Below are 20,173 nucleotides of genomic sequence, written 5' to 3' on the forward strand. Positions count from 1 at the left end.
GGGGTCAGCCCACGTGACCGCCCCGGGCAGGGTCTGCTTTCTCTCAGGGCCAGAGCTGTGGAGTAAGTAAGACAAGGGGGGCCACCAAGGCAGGCTTTGCTCCAAGAGATCTTGGAGCAAAGTGGGCCCCTCAGGAGTTCTTGATGGGGACCAAGCCACTCTGAGACCTAGGATTCTGGAAAATTCCTGGTCTCACCCGCTCATCCTACCAATGGGGAAATAGGTCCTGACTGGGGAGAAGACTTGCCGGAGACACTGAGCATGCAAGTGGCAGGGCCAGGCCTCTGGGATCTCTCTGACCCTCTGTGGCTTCTCCACACACTCCCAAGGAGTCAGCCCAGCCCTGTCCACTGCAAAGATGACTTGAAAACAAGTCATCTTCAAGAAAACAAGTATTAATATTGCAAAATAATTCAAAGGAAAGCTCGTCTTTATTTACCACTCTATTCACTTGATGGCAGGCACTGCTATAAGCACTTTAAATACATTAATGCATTTAGTCTTCAAACAACTGTAAGAGGTGGATATGACAGACATTGCTATCCCACTTTCCAGATGAGGAAGCAAGGCACAGAGAGGTTCATTAACTTCACCAGGGTTGCACACTGATGAGTTGGCTTCATGGCAAACATCCTTTGTTTCTACAGTAGGCAGAGAAGGGGTAGAGGCTTATGGATAGAAAGACATCTTTCTTCATCAACACAGCACTGAGAATCACTGGAGCCCTAAACCCTTTCCTTCCTGCCTGGCATCACATAGGTGAGGAGACCAAATTCAAGGAGGCAGAGTTGCATATGCGCTCAAAACCACACAGGCGTCCTGGGTCCCCTCCCCACTTGCCATCATTGTGCTGAACACTTTCCCTGCTTCATTTAATTTAATCCTCACAACTCTGTACATATGAACTACCATTCTCCCCATTTTATGAATGCGAAAGTAGAGGCTCATAGTGGTTAAGTTACTTGCCCAAAGTCACACAGCTAGCAAGTGGCTGGGGCAGCACTTGAGTCCAGGCCCCTCTGATCTGAAGCCTGTGACCTTAACCACCAGGGTCTCCTGTCTTACGTGTCCCTGTATCTCATAACCTCCATGCCTGTGCAAGGAGGGCCAGGCAAAGACAGTGCCCCATCTTACAGAGGAGGCAACAGGCAACTGGCCTGCGAGCATACAGCCAGTGAGCATGGGACTGGGACTCAGAACTCCAGGTCCACCGATTCCCTGGCCAGTGCCCTTTCCTTTGATCCTTTAGGAACACTCCAGAAAAGGCCCCAGCTCTACGTATGTCTGTGGTCAGTGGTGCACGCCATGCTTTCCGCAGTGACTTCTCACGTATTAGCCCCCAAGTCCATGAAGTCCAGAGTATGCTCCATTTCACAGGTGGGCAATTAGAGGCCCAAGAGGGAGAGAGCCTTGCCCAAGACCTTGAACTAGAGTCCTTGACTCTCAGTCCAGCCAGGGAGGACCCAAGGAAGGAGTCAGGCAGGCTTTAGCTAGCTGGTCTCTTTACTTTGGCCAGAGGCAGAATGATGAGGTTATAGCCTCATCAGGCTAAATGCTGCCCTGAAGTCAAATCCTGCCCCTTGGCTGAAACCTGCAGGAATGATCTCGAAGATGCAGTAACAGGAGCTGTTGTTGTATAGATGGGGGGTGGGGGTGGGGGGAGGGAAGGAGACAAGCGGACCCTCAAAATTCCCCTTGAAGCAATTTGCTTCCTCAAGGAAGGAAAGACATTCCTCCTTCCTGGAGGAAGACATTTCTTGAGCTTTCTCTTAGGCAGGACTGGGTTTTGCCGCTTCTGTGCACAGGTTATTGAGATGCGGGCCATTGTAACAGAAACAGCACTAAGATCGTGTTTCCTATAAACAGACAAAACAGGGCTGCAATACATGCAGGTGGTGGTCATTTCTCTCTGACGCACAGGAGTTGGTCACTGATAAGAGTTGAGCAACAGAGCTTGAAAAATGTTCCCTGTGGAGCTGGGAAAAGCCCTTAGGGGCTGGTGTTGGTGGGTCATGGGTTGGGGTAACATAACCCTGGATGTTAAAGAGGGACTGCGAATCAGAAGGCGATCATGACGCTCATGTAACAGCCAGCATGGATTTAATGTGGCCAATGTTCCTGGCACGGTGGGCTTTATAAATGGCAACATTTTTGCACCTTGGGTGCTCCTCTTGCCTCACCCTAGAGCTGGCCCTGTTGGTGACTCTCTTTCCCTGTCTGAACTCCAGTTCTGTCCTCAGGATGAGGATGAGAGTAACAGCTCCTGCCTCGGAGGGCTGTGAGCAGTGAAAAGAGACAGAGACAGTGCTTAGCATGAACTGCTGCAGCAACGTGTTGAATGCCAGCCATGCACAGTTTTTACCCAGGGTAAGGGGCTGTGCTGTGTGCTCAACAGAGAACAAGGCTGTGATGGACTGTTTGTGTCTCCTTATCCCAAATTCATATACTGAAATGATAGTACTAGAAGGCAGGGCCTTTCAGAGGTGATGAGGTCATAAAGGTGGTACCCTCATAAATGGAATCAGTGCCCTTATAGAGAGACCCCCAGGGAGCTGCATTGTGTGAAGCTATAGTGAGAAGTCAGGAGTCTGCAACCTGCAGCCGGAAGAAAGTTTCTCACCAGAACCTGACCCTGCTGGCACCCTGATCTTGGACTTTTGGCCTCCAGAACTGTGAGAAATAAATTTCTGTTGCTTATAAGTACTTTGGTACTTGGTTTTAGCAGCCTGAACAGACTAAGAGAGAAGCACACCAAGTCCTTGACCTCATGCTGCTTACAGTACAGCCAGGAAGACATCAGGGCTAGACTGTGATGAAAGATGATGAGGGGGGAGGCAGGAGCCAGGGGAAACATGTCAGTGAGATGAGAAATGCGATCAGAAAAAGAAACACATCCTATCCCAAAGATGGTTCAGAACCACAAAAAGTGTTTTCTCACTCTGAACATGACCAAAACTAGGATGGCACCCTACATCTCAGTCGACTTGTCCTATTTAACGCTCAAAACAATTTGAACTATCCCCACTGGATGACGGGGAAGGCAATGGCACCCCACTCCAGTACTCTTGCCTGGAAAATCCCAGTGACAGAGGAGCCTGGTAGGCTGCAGTCCATGGGGTCTCGAAGAGTCGGACACGACTGAGCGACTTCACTTTCACTTTTCACTTTCCTGCATTGGAGAAGGAAATGGCAACCCACTTCAGTGTTCTTGCCTGGAGAATCCCAGGGATGGGGGAGCCTGGTGGGCTGCCGTCTATGGGGTAGCACAGAGTCGAACATGACTGAAGCAACTTAGCAGCAGCAGCAGCAGCCACTGGATGAATAAAGAAACGGCGTCTCAGAGAGGTAAACTGATTTGCCTCAGGTCACAGTTTGGGAGTCAACTCAGGCCTTCCTGACTCCTCTACAGCTTGACTCTGCTGCTAGCTGGATGTATGATCTCAGGCAAGTTACACCTCTCTTCCCAAGCCTCAGCCCTGTCCCCTGGGAGAGGCTCACACAAGGCCACCGACATGGAAGTGCTTTGGACACTGCAAGCTGCTCTCTGTGACTGAGAATTATTAGTGTAGGTGACGTGGCAAGCAGCAAAAGGCCCCCTTATCTGTGATGGACAGCCTGGGGTCCCCTTTCTTCCTTTCTACATGGTCTTTCTGTGAGTCAGGGTGCCCTCCCTTACACCTGCCCTGCTCTTAGGAACAAAAACATGTGGGAACATTTTAATCAGCAGTGTGATTACCACCTCCCAGCGGGAAAGTGTTGTTGGCTCCCATTTAACAGATGAGGCACAGAGAGGTTGCCTCATTGCCCCAGGGGACACAGTTTATGGCCCAAGAGGATCCTGGGAGCACAAGCCAGTCCCTAGATAACCTTTGCGGTGGTTTCCAAGTGAGCAAGCTGGAGGGCAGCACTTGGACAGGGAGCCAAGGTACTGTTCTGCCCTGGGGTGGGGGGTGGCGGGGAAGATAAGCTTCGATAAGCCTTCCAGCTCCTTCCTTCCTTCCACCACCCCCTCCGTGGGGCTGGAGATTTCTTGGCCAGCCCAGCCCCTCCCCCACCACGTAAATACGTAACTACTTCCGGTTTCAAGCTTCCTTCTCATCTGACTGTGAACACTTGAACCCCACGTCTTGGTTCCTTTCCTATGGGAGAGAGGAGGAGTGTGGAGTAGAGGGACAGACAGATTTAGGGATGGGTGCAAGATGGACGAGGCTGGGCATGGGGAGTGATGAAAGAGGACCCCAATCTAGCCAAGAGGATATCCTCGTTAAAAAAAAAACAAACAAACTCCTGAAACTCAGAAACGGGCTCAAAGTCTCACAGTAACCGGGTCCTGAGCCTACTATCCTAAGCTCCAAGTTCAACGATCCTGCCCTCCCTTACTATGGGCTGTGACCTTCAGACGGAGGAAAGAGGCACTGAAAAATACTTGTTGTACATGAATGAATGAATGAATACTGGTCCCACCTCAAGGGAGAGTATGGGGGTGCGATGTTGACTCCTCTGTGGGACTCTGCTTGGATAGGCAGGGCTTAACCTCTGTAGTTATGACCAACCTAGATAGCATATTGAAAAGCAGAGACATTACTTTGGCAACAAAAGTCCATCTAGTCAAAGCTATGGTTTTTCCAGTGGTCATGTATGGATGTGAGAGTTGGACTGTGAAGAAAGCTGAGTGCCAAAGAATTGATGCTTTTGAACTGTGGTGTTGGAGAAAACTCTTGAGAGTCCCTTGGACTGCAAGGAGATCCAACCAGTCCATTCTGAAGGAGATCAGCCCTGGGATTTCTTTGGAAGGAATGATGCTAAAGCTGAAACTCCAGTACTTTGGCCACCTCATGCGAAGAGTTGACTCACTGGAAAAGACTGATGCTGGGAGGGATTGGGGGCAGGAGGAAAAGGGGACGACAGAGGATGAGATGGCTGGATGGCATCACCGACTCGATGGACATGAGTCTGAGTGAACTCCGGGAGTTGGTGATGGACAGGGAGGCCTGGCGTGCTGCGATTCATGGGGTCGCACAGAGTCGGACACGACTGAGCGACTGAATTGAACTGAACTGAACCTCTGTAAAATCATCTCTCCCTTTGGATTTTCACCAGGGTTCCTTCCTTTCCCCAGAGAGTTGTGCGCCACCTAGAGGAAGCCGGGAGCCCAGCAACCTCATCCCATGGGGAGACTGACAAGCACTTTTAAAGTGGTCCCTGCTGCTGCTACTGCTGCTGCTAAGTTGCTTCAGTCGTGTGCGACTCTGTGCGACCCCATAGACGGCAGCCCACTAGGCTCCTCTGTCCATGGGATTCTCCAGGCAAGAATACTGGAGTGGGTTGCCATTTCCTTCTCCCATGCAGGAAAGTGAAAAGTGAAAGTGAAGTCGCTCAGTCATGCCTGACTCTTAGCAACCCCATGGACTGCAGCCTACCAGGCTTCTCCATCCATGGGATTTTCCAGGCAAGAGTACTGGAGTGGGGTGCCATTGCCTTCTCCAAAAGTGGTCACTATCAGCTTCCAGTCTCGTACCTGATGCCATGAGGCATCATTCTGGTCTGGCTCAGCTTCAATAACCCTCTAGTGAATGAGTGCATTCTTACAGCAGAAAGGACTTACAGTAGACTAAGCCACACACATTCCCAGCTCTGTGTTTCCTACTCAGAGGCCACTGCTAACAACTTTCTCGTTTCTCTTTCTCATCTCCTTAGTTTCCTTACCTTAAAAAAATATGCAGGACTTCCCTGGTGATCCAGTAGTTAAGAATCTGCCTGCAAATGCAGGGGACACAGGTTTGACCCCTGGGCCAGGAAGATCCCACATGCCCCAGGGTAACTAAGCCCTTGTGCCACAGCTATGGAGCGCATGTGCCTAGAGCCCGTGGTCCACAACAAGAGAAGGCAGTATAATGAGAAGCCCATGCACGGATGCACTACAACTAAAAAGTAGCCCCCACCTGCTGCAACTAGAGAAAGCCCACACACAGCAGTGAAGACCCAGCACAGCCAAAAAGAAAGGTACTAAAAAAAAAAATGCAGACAGAAGAAACAGCATCACATCTGTGGTGTTCCTTCTGTATAACCTGAATCTAATCGGAGAAGGCGATGGCATCCCACTCCAGTACTCTTGTCTGGAAAACCCCATGGACGGAGGAGCCTGGTAGGCTGCAGTCCATGGGGTTGCGAAGAGTTGGACACGACTGAGCGACTTCACTTTCACTTTTCACTTTCCTGCATGGGAGAAGGAAATAGCAACCCACTCCAGTGTTCTTGCCTGGAGAATCCCAGGGATGGGGGAGCCTGGTGGGCTGCCGTCTATGGGGTCACACAGAGTCGGACACGACTGAAGCGACTTAGCAGCAGCAGCAATCATGAGATGAAACCCAATTAAGGGATGTTCTACAAAACAATTGGCCTGTAATCTATGAAAGCAGCAAGGTCGTGACAGTCAGAGAAAGGCTGAGGGTTTGTTCCAAGCTGAAGGAGACCTAGGAAACACAACAACGGTTGCCACATGGGATTCTAGCTTGGGGCACAATCTCAGATGGGATCTTAGGAGTCTATGGTCAGAGTGTCAGTGGTACTCGCCCAGCAGTGATGCTGTGTTATGGTTGGCAGGAGACAGTCCATATTTGTTGGAAATAATAAACATAAAAGTGTTCAGGGGAGGTGGGGCATCATATTAGCAACTTATTCTCAAGTGGTTCAGGGGTAAAAACATCTATGTACTTTACTCCCAACTTTTCTATACATTGAAATTTTTTCAATTTTAAATATATATAGCATTACAAGTAAATCAAATTAATGTAACACAGAAGAAAACGCAGACAGTAATACCTTCTTCTTCAGGTTGGAATGGTGGTAAAATGAAAATCTGTAATTGTGATATCATTTATTGAGCTCTGATTAAGGGCTTTCCATACAGCACCCTGTTTACTTCTCTTTGCTCTGTGAGGTAGGTATCATCACCTCCTTTTCTAGGAAGAGAAAATGAGATTCAGAGGGTTGAGGTGACCTGGCCCATGTGGATGAATTTGCAGCCCTGAGGCACAGAACCACACTGTGCTGCTCTCACTCGAGCTCCCTCAGCCCGGTGCCTGCCCCACACCAAGCATGACCCCTCTCCTTTTCTCATCTCCCCCAAAATCATCCTACTCATCAAGACTGGGCTTTAGTGCCATATCTCCAGGAAGCCTCCAATCCCCCCTATACACCTGTCCATTTCTGAGATCAATCCTTCTCATAGTCAACTATTCATTCACTAGAGAAACATTAGTTGAGTCTTCCATGCAGCAAGCACTGTGCCAAGGGCTGGGGATGCACTATATATAAAGTAGATGCTGTCTCTTCCCCTAGAGATATGGAGACTGAAATGATCAACAATCAAATGCACATATAATCCCAAATGGATGGAGGCCATCATGGAAAGAAAGGCACTATGACAGCAGGGTGACTGGGGGCCTCTGGGGAGGGGACCACCACGGGCACGAAGGAGGCGGGGAACGTGCTGCGTCAGGCGCGTGGCCCTGGGGAGGGGACCACCACCGGCACGAAGGAGGCGGGAAACGTGCTGCATCAGGCCCATGGCCCTGGGGAGGGAACCACCACGGGCACGAAGGAGGCGGGGAACGTGCTGCGTCAGGCACGTGGCCGGCTTGCTGGAAGGGCCGGGAAAGCAGTAGCTGGAGGATGGAGGTGCCTGAGCAGAGAGAGGTCTGGGAGAACGGAGGGCAGGGGTGAAATCCCACGGGGCTGAGGCCATTTTTAAGGAACCTGATTTTTACCAAACTGTCAAGGAAGCCACTGGCGGGTTGTGAGGGACCGAGGGGTGGAGATTCACATGTTTAAAAGACCACTCTGGCACAGCTGTGGAAGATCAGAGGGGACAAGAGTGGAAGCAGATGGGTTCTTATCTCTCCCTCCCTGTTTTCTGGTCGAGTTCGGGTCTTATCTTGCTTTCTAGAGAGCCGCTTGAGGCCAGGGACGGCGTCTGTCTCCGAGGTCGCCGAGCCCAGGCTGTTCTGCTGAGGCCCGGCTGGAAGGCTCGGTCTCCGGGCTTCAGCTCTGTCCCTGAGGACGATTTGGGACATGCTTGGCTCTCGGCTCCCCGGGGCTCTGCGGCCCCAGCATGGGTGGAATGTTTGACAGAGGAGTCCACGTGTTCTCCAAACAGACTTTGATTCATGTTTCCAGGAGAAAGTAGCAAACAGATTTCTGCCGGCTGCATCCATCAGAGGGGAGATGGGCTCTGTAAACAATGGCCCGCAGCCTGTCTCCAGCGGACACGGACACACAGACGCCCCTCCCTGCGGGTCCCTGGCGGCAGAGCCTTGCCCTGCCCTGCCTCCTGGGGCCACACTCTCTGCCAAGCCCCGCTCTAGAGCCACAGAGACGTACTGCCCCTCACTGCCCGCTTCTGCAGGTAAGAAAACAGAGGCTCAGAGATGTGACATCAGTGGCCCAAGGTCATGCAGTCAACCGTGCTAACCAGCACTCTCTCGTGTTCTGCTAAGCTACACTAGTAATGAAAATAATAGCAATTTAAAAAAGAAGACTCCATCTCCCCAAAGTAACAGCAACTCACATTTACTTATATATAATCATGTGCGAGCACTGCTCCAAGTGCTTTATCAGATTATCATCCTCAAGACAACTTTATGAGGTAAGGGGTCTTGCTTTCCCATTTTTCATACGGGGGAAACCAAGGCAAAGTGAAGGAGGCTGGCTGATGGTCCAATATCATGCTGAGAGTCAGTGGGGAAGGCGGGTTTGAACCCAGGCACCGTGAGTCCAGAACCCACAAGATTCATTGCACCCACTGCTCCCCTGGCCTCTGGGAGCTGAGGGCAGGCCCATTCCTCTCCTCACTTCTGTCTCCATTTGAGAAGTGAAGAAGCTAAGGCCCAAACAGGAAGTTTCTGTGTTCCAGCCACCCAGCTTCCACTGCAGTGGGGCTGGGAGCTGGGGGCTGTGGGTCCTCGTTCTCACAGGCCAAGATGGGAGCGGGGGGCCTGGTTCTATGCTCAGCAATGCCAGTGCATTGCTATGTGCCCTGTGCCAAGTCACATGCCCTCTCTGAGCCTCGGTTTCCCTATCTGCTCAATGGGAATGTCAATTCTGGCCCTTACTCATATTATAAAACAAGTCAGTGAAGGGGTGGTGGGACGGGATGAGTTTTCTGGCCTGGATTCCTAGCCTGTGAGCCGAATGTCTGAGCAGCTGTTCATTCTGGGGTTGAAAGCCCCAGGGGTGGGACTGGGCTGGGCCGCCTGCATTGTGAGACCCCCCACCTTGGGCTCCAGCCCAAATTGCCAGACACAGACCTGAGAGAAGGGCCCCCCTCCTGGAGGGGTGACCAGGAGCCAGCCGGCTGGCCATTTGTCCACAGATGGGTGTGCAGATAACGGGCGTCTGGAGATAAGGGAGGGCCTGCTGAAGCCTAGAGGAGAGCCAGGCTGAGCCCCTGATGGCTGGGGCCGAGAGGGCTGGACCCCGGTCCAAGGCCTGGGACAGACTCTGCCTCCTATCCTGGAGCACAGCGCTAGGGCCCTCCACTCCTCTGGACCTGACCCCACTGCTCACCAAGACAAAACAGAATAGAACAAACATAAAACAACAACAACAAAACATACTTTTATCAGAAGTGTGGCTTAAACTAGAGAGAGAGCCCTGGATTCCAGTCTAACCCTGCCACTGACTTCCTGGGCAGCCTGCCTGCATTGAGTCGCCGGGCAATTCCAAGTCTTAGTCTGCTCATCTGGGCAGTGGGCACAAGGATGCTGCTAACTCTTCCTCATAAACACAGGAAAACACTGGTAACAATAAGCAGCTAACACTGTGCCTATGCTGTGAAGCAAGTACTGTTATTATCCCCACTCTACAGATGAAGAAACAGGGGCGCCAGTCATGCAGTTGGTAACTGGTGAGGTCAGGATTCCAGGGTAGGCAATCTTGGACTCTAAATACCTAAAATGTTCACTGCTAATTTTATTAAAGGAACAAGGTAAATTGCAATTTGTGCCCATTTGGGTTTAAAAAATACACATATTTTTATTTGTTTATTCATAGACATTTTAGGGAAAATAAACCTGCAAATATCTATAGCATCCATCTCTAGAACAGGGCTTTCAACTTCGGTTCTATTGATGTTATAGGCTGGGTAATTCATTGCTGTGAGGGCTGTCCTGGGCACTGTAGGGTGTCAGGCAGTATCCCTGGCCTCTATTCATTAGATTCCAGTAGTGGCAACACCTCCCCTCCCACCCCCTAGAAGATACAACAGCCAGAAATGTCTCCAGATATTCTTAAGTGTCCCCTGGGGAACACTCATCCCACCCCACTGAAAACCACAGATCTAGAGGATGTAACCTAAGAGTGATGCTCACTTTCTAAGCCCTACACTGGAAGTGCGGCCATGTGCAAGCAAAACACACTGGAATGAGAAGAAACAACAGTAAAGGTGAAAAAAATAAGGAAAACTCATTGGAGGGTGCATGGATGGGTAGAAGGATAAATGAATGCTGCTCGAAGGAACCAGGTGAAAATCAGAGCCTGGGTGTTCTCAGGAGCATTTTGAATCTAGTCAACCCCTGCATTTTACAGAGAGGAATGGAGGCCCACCAAGGGATGAGGCTTGTCTGAATTTAAGAATGAGCTGCTGCAGGGGCCTGACCAGAGGCTGGAGTGTTGACTCCTGGTCCAGTGCCCTCAACCACAGGATGTTAAGGAGCAAATGAGAGAACAGGCGAGCCAAGAGACTGCCCAGATTTTGCAGCCGGAGGCTCCCGAGACTTGAAGGCAGAGCTGCCACCCAGCTGGTGATGCCATCACCAGCTCTCAGGTGGTGGCTGGGACATTCCAGAGGCAAATGACCCGGTCCCTCTACCTGTGACCTGGCCTCCAGGGGGCCCTTATGTGTATGGCAGACACATGTACACACCCAGCAGCTTGTGCCAAGGATCAAAAGATGGGAGGGAGTCTGTTCCATGGCCCAGGGTGACCACAGAGTGAACAGGAGACTGAGAAAGCCTGTGGTCACCAGAAGCCCTGGGAAACACTGGGTGGGGGGGGGCCCTCGGGCTGCTGAGAATGGGATGACCCAAGGGGTAAGCTGAGGCTACAGTTTTTTTTTAATTAATTAATTTTTTGGCCATGCTGGGTCTTCATTGGTGTGCACAGGCTTTCTCTAGTTGTGGCATGTGGGCTCAGTAGTTGTGGCACATAGGGTCTAGGTGGCGGGCTCGGTAGTTGTGGTATACAGGCTCAGTTGACTCTTGGCATGTGGAATCTTCCCAGACCAGGGATCACACCCCTGTCCCCTGCACTGAAAGGTGGATTCTTAACCACTAGACCACCAGGGAAGTCTGTGGCTACAGTTTTGAAAGGAGAAGCTCTCCTAGAGATGGCCTCAGTAAGGGTGCCAGCTCTGAGTGTTCACTGAACACTTCCTGTACGACCACTGTGTCCCCAGGATGGGAGGCAGGATTTAAACCTGGGTCCCTCTGGCTCCAGAGCCTGTGCTCCCATCCTCGCCTCTCTCCTCCAGCATGGCCATCAAGAAGGAGGTGGCAACAGTACTCATGACAACAGCCAAGAGGTACAAGCCCCTTGAGTGTCCATGCACGGATGGATGGAGAGCAAAATGTGGTCTGTACATAGAGTGGACTAGGATTCAGCCTCATTAGGAAGGAAATTCTGATACATACCACAACACGAGTATCCTGTGAGGGCATCATGCTCAGTGAAAAGTCATAGAATGACAGATTCTGTGTGATTCCACTCGGAGGAGGGACCTAGACAAGTCTGGTTCATAGAGACAGAAAGGGGAGTGGCGGTCGCCAGGAGGTGGGGAAGGGAGGTAGTCCTTTAACGGGTGCAGAGTTTCAGTTTTGCAAAATGAAGAGAGTGCTGGAGATGGACTGCACAACAATGACCGTACCTAACACAACTGAACTGTACACTCAGGAATGCTTAAGGGAGTAGGTTTTATATGTGTATTTACCACAATCAAAGATAAAAAGGGGCTTCCCTGATAGCTCAGCTGGTAAAGAATCCGCCTGGAATGCGGGACACCTGGGTTTGATCCCTGGGTTGGGAAGATCCCCTGGAGAAGAGAAAGGCTACCCACTCCAGTATTCTGGCCTGGAGAATTCCATGGACTTTATAGTCCATGGGGTCAGAGAGTCGGACACAACAAAGTGACTTTCATTTTCACTTTCAAAGATAAAAAGGACGAGGCAGAACATGAGTGAAAGAGTCATGGTTTCCTCAGGGAAACAAAACCACTGTGATTTCTGGAATAAGGCTTTGTTATGGGGGAATGATAAGGGACATGGAGATTCAGGAGGGACGCTGGTAGATAAGAGGAGCCCCATGATCTGAGGGACCAGCAAATGGGCCACCCTGGGAGAGCTGGAGGAAAATGTGTCTGGATGGCTGTGTCTCTCTGGCCCACCCTCATCTTCCTGGTGGTGGTCCTGGTTGGTAAGAGGAGCTGGTTGTGAAGGGAGTGAGGAGAAGCTGCCACCACTGGGGCATTTGATTGCCATTATCTTGAGAGGGATGGCCTCTTTGCCTTCACCTTCCAGATCTCCAAAAACCCCACTTCTGGCCGACTCTAACCAGACACCTACAAGGAAGGGCGTTTGGGGAAACAAAGTTCCTAGCTTAACCAAGATGACTGAGAACAGATCACCACATGGGACGATGGTGGAATAATCTACAAGACACACCGGTAACTGAAAAACACAGAGGAAAATATGGATGGCAGACACATTTTTTTTTAAACTCTAGTAAAAGACATATAAATTTTACAGTTTTAACCATTTAAGTGTATAATTCAGTGGCATGAAAGACATCCACATTGCTGTGTAACCATCACAGCTATCCTGCTGTAGAACTTAGTCATCCTAAATTGAAACTCCGAGCACATCAGCTTTTCAGTACACACACACACACACACACACACACACACACGTACATGTGTGCACGCGTGCAGTCACAGGCATCCCTCTATGGCTGTGTGCACAGAATCTCTTGGAAAAGATACTCAAGAAAATTCCATGGTTATCTCTGGAGAGGGAGACTGGCAGGCAGGGGTGAGAAGGAGATTTACTGTTGGAGACCTAATTTTCATGTTTTATTCTTCTATGCTGTTTGAACATGTATTTTTATTCATTTTTCCCCCTGGAAGCTGCTCTCATCCCTTAATTCTGATTGTGTTTAGAAGGAAGGTGTCCTCCCCTTTATCTAAACGAAATCAGAGCGCAGTGGCTGCTGCCCCAGTACTCTACCCCCAGGAGCACAACCACCTCCGGCACAGTTAGGTGTGGGATAAAGATGGCTGACCTGTGTGATTCACCGTGTGGCCTTAGGCCAGCCCTTTCCCTCTTGGGGCCTCAGTGTCCCTGTCTGTATGAGGAAAGGAATCGATGGCGCCTAAGAGTCTGTGACACTCGGGGATGTCTTGATTCTAATCAAAGTTGCAGAATTCGCCTGGAGGCTGGGTCTTTGCAGTAGGCAAAGCAGCAGAGATGCAGGGAGATAGAGGGACTTGCTCAGAACTACCTGGAAAGGTAGCAGTGGGGCTGGGATGAGAAACAAGAGATCCCAGTTACCTGCTGCTCAGAGACAGCCAGGGTCTGTCCGGCGCCAAACAGACTCAGCTGCAGTAATGGAAGCAGTGAGTCCCATCAGTCATGGGCACTGCAGGCTCCCTTGTCACCCTTGTTTTATTTCTTCTTTTACATAGGAAAATACATTCATAACTATTAAAACAACAGATGCGCACTTTGTATGATGTAGAGTCATCGGGTTTTCCATACTTGGGGAAACACTGATCTGGCCAAATGTGATCACTGAACAGTGAGTATGTCTGGGGCCCTGGAGATGGAAGTACTGGGAGTGGGTAATACCTTTGGATTTAGGCCGACTACCATTTTAGCTTGCCCAGCACGTGGTAAATGCTGCCTTGGTGTTAGCCATTACTATTATTGCGTGCTATAAAATGAAAACATCACACACTGTAATATTAAAACAATGAACTTATAATCTTGTGTTTAAAAACTAAGATGGATATCATCTCTACTAAATTAGGCAGCGAGAACCTTCAGAAAGATTCCTGGGACACTGAAATTCGTGGGCTGCCTCTGGAGACGGGGTTGGGGGTGGGGAGTGTGCTGTACACTCTGTACTTTCAAGAATGGCTGGACTTGTAAACCTTACAACTGTACAGCTTTTTAAAACAAATTAATAGGCTGATTCCAGGCCAGGGGCAGAAATGTACAAGATGATCATGCAACATTTTATAATTAATACTACAGAGCAAGGAAGCTCTCAGAGACCACTGGGGTCACGCTAACCTGAAGAGGCTCCCACTGCCTGCAGACAGGAGAGGGGTGGAAGAAGTATTAAAAAGGATAAACAACTGTAATACATTTAGAGTTCATTAAGAATCATAAACCAACAAATACCTCACAGGTCTCCTGTGGAAGATGCTGGGTCTGGCTAATGGCAAAAATGGACCCAATTCCTCATCCTTTCCTAAATCTATGGGGAATTCTGCAGCTCCTCCCACTGGGAGGTGCAACCTCTCTCTCTGCCAATTGAAGTTGGGTTATTCGATTTGCTTTAGCCAATAGATGCTAGTGAATATGACCTAGCAGAGTGGAGATGTGCTTACATGGTTGGGCTTGCCCTTTATCTCCTGTCCTCAACACGCTATGTCCTAGGGTAGTCAACTGGCCCCAAGAGAATACAAAACTAAACACAGAACAGCCCGGAACAGATCTGAGCAGAATAGCAGCCTATGGCCAAGCCCCTCCTAACTTTGACCAGCTGCTCCACCCACATGGCAGAGAACCATATGCTTGTCTTCTATGCAACTGAGCTTGGTTTGCTTTGTTACTCAGCATTACTGTGGTGTTAGTTGACTGATACAGACGTGATAATGGTATTGTAGTTTACTTTAACAGAAGACCCTACATTTTAGATTTACAAAATATTTTCAAATTAAAAAAATGAGTTCATTTTCAGAGAAAAACCATACCCTGTCACCATATTATATGTTTAGCCATGTGTCCCATCTTGAGTTTACTCGAGTCTCAGTGCCCCTGAGGCGTGTGTCTTCTCTCCCGTAGTGATTCCAGGGGTCTGGAGTCCTGGAGGGTCACAGTTAGGAGGGACTGTGGATCAATCTGTCTGTGTCCTCATTGAGGGAGTCTATAGACTGTAGAGGTGAAGGGACTTGCCAAAGGTCCCTGTGAGCTGGGACTCCCACCCTGGACTCCTGACACCTCAGAGTCGGACACGACCTACTGACTAAACAACAACACAATGCTGCTAAGAGCAGGAGGCCATGCCTGACTCTGGGCATCTCCTCCCCTTCACAGGCTCCATCTCTGACTTGACCCAGAAAAATCAGAAGTGCCAATGAGCACAAGGAGATAACTTCCAGTCTTCACCCTGTAACTGAGCAGAAGTCCCATGAAAAGGCCTGTCTGGATCCCCGAGGGCCTGGTGCAGACTCAGGACACAGGAAAGGAATGCAAAGGGAAAGCTGGTTCTTAAGCCTAAGCCCAGCTGTGTCTCCCCTATTCCTCTATCCCCCCAAACCCTGAGGGGCCCAAACCATCACTGTAACACCAGCCCCTCCACATGTTCTAGGCTTTTAATACACACAGACACATGTCCATTGGGACATTATTCCGGCTCCATGTGACTGGAGGAGCCAAATGACAACTCCCTCCCACCCGCCCCAATTTGTAAATGAGGATACAGAGGCCCCAGGGAGCCTTTCCAAATCTCTTGGGTGTCAGAGGCTGTCCAACCAACTTCCATGCGCCCAGGGCAGCTTGACAGGAGCAAGTGTTCACTGTCTATGGCTGGGCAGTTTGGGGTCCACTGACCAGTCTGCTCTGAGTATCCTCTCCCGACGTCTGCATGGGTGACTTGCTCACATCCTACAGGTCTGTGTCCCAAAGCTGCCCTACTGTGAACCTTGCAAATATGATGCTAAGGGAAAGAAGCCAGACACAAAAGGCCATGTATCATATGATCCCATTTATATGAAATGTCCAGAACAGGCAGATCCATAGGAACAGAAAGTAGACCAGGGCTCCCTTTTGTCTACTGAACTCCAGCCTCATGGATGCCTTTTAGGTCTTTGAACTTGAAGCCCTCTCTCTTGCTGCTGGTCTCTGCACACTCTGTGCCCTCTGCCTGGAACACTGGTCCTGCACCCTACTTTCCTTCAGGGCTCAACTTAAATGTGGCTTCCTCCAGGAAACCTTCCTTGATCTTCCAGACTCAGTGACACCCCAGGAAATGCTGTGCACCCCTGCTTCGCTTTCTGTGCTGTGTCATCTGCTTATTTGTCTGCCCCACTCCTTGTAACTAGGGGGGTCTTGTCCAGCACAGGGGCCTGCTAAGGCCTGCTGTATAGCAGGTGCTCATGAAACATTCCCATCAACAAATGAAAGAATGAATGCATGCACCCTTTCGTCTAGGCCTTCCTTCATGCCTTTCTTCCTGTCTCCAGTCCCTCCTTCCTCCTTCCATTCTTTCCCAAACCTGCCCATTTGAGCAGGTATAGTGAGAGTCCCACCTCCTCTGGAAGCCTTCCCTGATGACACTAGCAGAAATGCAACTCTGTCTGTCTCACTGCAGAAATGCAGTGCCTGCCCAGGCACTGAGGGAGCACACCCTGAGCACCTGTTCTGTCCACCCCTTCACATTGCGAGCTATGCGGCCAGCCCCAGCCCCAGAGGCTTGGGGCTCAGGGAGGACACAGATAAAGCACTAAGTGCAGACGGTGCTTGGGAGACAAAGAGGAGAATAGTGCACAAGAGTGTGTGCTACCCGAGTTCAGAGTCAGAGGGGCTGATAGTCAGTGCAGATCTCAGAGCCGTGCATTACACCTGGCCTCCCAATGAAGGGATTTTACTAATGATCATGGAGCACTCACTATCTGCCAGGCCCCCACTGAATTCTTTATCACAGCATCTCATACAATCATCACAGCTGCCTATGAATCAGGTACTACTAACACCCTCCTTATACATATGGAGAAAGTGAGATTCAGAGAAGTATAGTAACCTCCCCTGGGTCACACAGTGAGCAAATACCAAAGGAGAAATTCTTAATTTCTCTTAATGACTAAGGTATATGCCGCCTAGACAGCATCGGCCACAAATGAATATCCAGACTCCACTTGCATCCCACTTGTCAGAGAGCTCACTATACATGAGGCCATTCATTTATTCTTTCCATTAATAAGCATTTATTAAACACCACTGCATTTGTCACTGGGGATGAGGGATGCATGAGACATCCACTGTCATGGAGCTTACAGTCTAAAAATGAGAAACAGAGAACAATGGAAAGTAAAAATGACAGTGATAATTCTAGGCAGAATTAAAATAGGCTGAGGTAACAGGTTTTCTTGTGCAGTGATTGCTTGTTAGGGACTTGGAGGACAGAGTTTGAGTCTGTGTGACCCTGGATGGGTACCTCCATCCTCCCTGGGTCTCATTTTCCCTATCTCAACCTAAAGGAGCTGGAACTTGTTCTCTAAATGTTTCCCTGGCCTGAAATGTGAGTCCCAGCCTCCACATCAGGAGTCTTGGCCCCACACAGGACTCAGGGAGGTGGGCAGAAGCACTGGGGAGATCACAGCTGCCCCTCTCCCCAGGGCCTCTGCTCCTGGGACTGGAAGCAGAGATGCAGGAAGGACCACCCTGTGTTATCAATGCACCCCACTCTTGCTGGCTCTGTTCTGGAGGGGATCTTCCCCCAGAGTTGCCAATTCATTTTTCTTAACCAAAACTGAAAAGAAGCTGGTGAGAGGTTCTGCTCCTACCTGATGGATAATCTCAGGCAGGCCCAGATTCTCTGGGACTGTTTCCCCAGCTCAGAGCTTCCTGGCACCCAGGAAAGGAGCTGGGTGGCAGCTGGGTCACCGTAGTGGCAGGCTGACCGGCATCCAGTGGCTCCAACGTGCAGGGTGATGGTGCCTGAGTGGGGCCCTTTGTCAGGGGGCAGTCAGCAAGGGAGGCCTACATAGGGAATGTGCTTTACCCACAGGAGCAGGCCCAGGTCGGGTTGCAAGTCTGGTTAATGCCTCCCTGCATTAGGCCTGTCGCCTGTTGACAGGATTTTTTGTTTAATTGGCGGCATAAGAAAACAATAACATCTGTCGGCATGAGGAAAGTGGCAGGAGCCCAGCAGAGAGAGCTCTCAAGGAGGAGGGTATGGGGGAGTCTGGGCTCTGCTATCCTTGCTGGGTGACCCCGGGCAAGCACCTTTTCTGTGGGCCTCCATCATGCTCACTGGTGATGAGCAGGCTGGACCACAGCTGGCTGACTCCAAGCATTGTCCAAAGAGCACCTGCCTCAGGATTTTCCCAGGAGCATGCTAAATTTGGATTCCCAGGCCTGGTCCCCCTCCACTGACCCGGAGTCTCCTGGGGATGAAGCCGGTGAAACACCATGTCCCGAGTGTGACTTGGGAAGCCCTGCATCGTGGGGCAAGAATTAGCACTGTGGTTCCCAGATGTCAGCACTGGGTCTGGCACACAGGAAGGGTTAGCTGTCTCCATGAGCTAAAAGTCAAAAGGATACACGCCAGAATGTTAATGGATGGGAATTCTAGTAAATCAAATTATTTCCTTTTTTTTTTTTAACTTTTCAGCACTTGCTGATTTTCCTATACTGAACATATACAGCAGTGTAACTGATAAAAATAATTATGGACCAAGGAAGTCAAAGACTTACATGCTGAGAACTATAAAACACTGATAAAGGAAATTGAAGATGATTCAAACAAATGGAAAGATATCCCAGGATCTTAGATTAGGAGAATTAATATTGCTAAAATGGCCACGCTGGAAAGCTCCCCTGATGGTCCAGTGGTTAAGAATCCACCTGCCAATGCAGGAGATACTGGTTTGATCCTTGGTCTGGGAAGATCCCACATGCCTGGAGCAACTAAGCCTGTGTACCACAACTACTGAGCTTGCGCCCTGGAGCCCATGAGCGGCAACTACTGAAGCCCACGCGCCATAGGGCCTATACTCCCCAACAAGAGAAGCCAATGAAGTGAGAAGCCTGCACACCACAGCTAGAGAGCAGCCCCCGCTCTCCACAACTAGAGAAAACCTGTGTGCAGGAATGAAGACCCAGTGCAGCCAAAAGTAAATAAATAAATATACATATTTTTTAACGGCCATGCTGGGACTTCCTTGGTGGTCCAGTGGTTAAGACTCTGTGCTGCCAATGCAGGGAACATGAGTTCAATCCTTGTTTGGGGAACTAAGGTCCCACATGCCTCATGGCATGGCCAAGATTTTTTAAAACAAATAAATCTATTCTCTAAAAACAATTTAAAATAGTCATACTACCCAAAATAATAGACAGATATAATTGCAGTTCAGTTCAGTTGCTCAGTCGTATCCGACTCTTTGTGACCCCATGAATCGCAGCACGCCAGGCCTCCCTGTCCATCACCAACTCCAGGAGTTCACACAAACCCATGTCCATCGAGTCAGTGATGCCATCCAGCCATCTCATCCTCTGTCGTCCCCTTCTCCTCCTGCCCCCAATCCCTCCCAGCATCAGAGTCTTTTCCAATGAGTCAACTCTTCACATGAGGTGGCCAAAGTATTGGGGTTTCAGCTTATGATCAGTCCTTCCAATGAACACCCAGGACTGATCTCCTTTAGGATGGACTGGTTTGATCTCCTTGCAGTCCAAGGGACTCTCAAGAGTCTTCTCCAACACCACAGTTCAAAAGCATCAATTCTTCAGCACTCAGCTTTCTTCACAGTCCAGCTCTCACATCCATACGTGACCACTGGAAAAACCATAGCCTTGACTAGACAGACCTTTGTTGGCAAAGTAATGTCTCTGCTTTTGAATATGCTATCTAATGTGATCCCTATCAAATTACCTGTTTTTCACAGAACTAGAATAAATAATCCTAAAATTTATATGAAACCACAAAAGACCCAGAATTGCCAAAGCAAACCTAAGGGAAAAGAACACAGCTGGAGGCACAACCCTCCCAGACTTCAGATAATACTATAAAGCGACAGTAATCAAAACAGTGTGGTACTGGCACAAAAACAGACATATAGATTAGTGGAATAGAACAGGCAGCACAGGGACTTCCCTGGTGGTCCAGTGGATAAGAC

General features: G+C 49.7%; 1 long non-coding RNA gene across 1 annotated transcript; it reads left to right on the forward strand.

The window, feature by feature from the left end:
* The first annotated feature begins 8,130 nt into the window (after window positions 1-8,130).
* On the forward strand, window positions 8,131-18,868 carry LOC123335027. Its single transcript, XR_006553262.2, has 3 exons — window positions 8,131-8,407; window positions 13,736-13,848; window positions 18,673-18,868. It is a non-coding gene; the product is annotated as an uncharacterized LOC123335027 (long non-coding RNA).
* Window positions 18,869-20,173: the final 1,305 nt, after the last annotated feature.

This window comes from Bubalus bubalis, chromosome 9, assembly GCF_019923935.1.
Source record: "Bubalus bubalis isolate 160015118507 breed Murrah chromosome 9, NDDB_SH_1, whole genome shotgun sequence".
NCBI lineage: Eukaryota > Metazoa > Chordata > Mammalia > Artiodactyla > Bovidae > Bubalus > Bubalus bubalis.